Source organism: Spermophilus citellus (assembly GCF_964194105.1).
Source record: "Spermophilus citellus genome assembly, chromosome: 9".
NCBI lineage: Eukaryota > Metazoa > Chordata > Mammalia > Rodentia > Sciuridae > Spermophilus > Spermophilus citellus.
Window position 1 is genome coordinate 2,049,303 of NC_138191.1, and position 721 is coordinate 2,050,023.

A 721-nucleotide genomic window follows, 5' to 3' on the forward strand; every position below is an offset into this window, starting at 1 on the left:
AGGAGTGAAAGCGCCCCACTTCTAGTTAAAGCATAATTCTAGCGTTCCTATTTTTTTCTTTCTCCCTTTACTCCTTTTTTTTTTTTTTTTTTTTTGTGGGGATTGAACCCCGGGGGCGCTTTACCCTGAGCTACATCCCCACCCAGCCCTTCTTACATTTTGAGACTGGGTCTTCTGAAATTGCAGAGGCTGCTTCAAAACTGCGATACTCCTTCCTGCCTCGGCGTCCCAAGTAGCTGGGGTACAGGCCTGTGCCACCCCGCCGGGGGCATTCCACACCAGCCCCGTTTTGTAGTCTATCTGGAGACAGGTCTCGGTGAGTCGCTCGGTTCCTCTCTGGCTGAGGCTGGCTTTCATCTCGGACCCTCGCGCCCGATTGCGACCCGCTGGGATTAGGCCGTGAGCCTCCGCGCCGACCGCATACTTATCTATTTTTTACACAATACTTATTTATGTATTTTCCTGGGGTGCTGAGGACGGAACCCAGGGCCTCACACGTGCGAGGACAGCGCTCCGCCACTGAGCCCCAGCCACGCACACTCATTCTTGACAAAAGTCAACTGCTAGCGACCCGACTTCTGCGCGCGGCGACGCCTCCGCGGGAGCGACCTCGCTGGGGAAGCCCAGGGCCCGGGCCCGCCCAGCGCGGCGTCAGGCTCCCGCCACGCATGCGCTGTCTTCAGTAAAGTGGTGATTACGGCTGCGCGAATCGGGGCCCGGC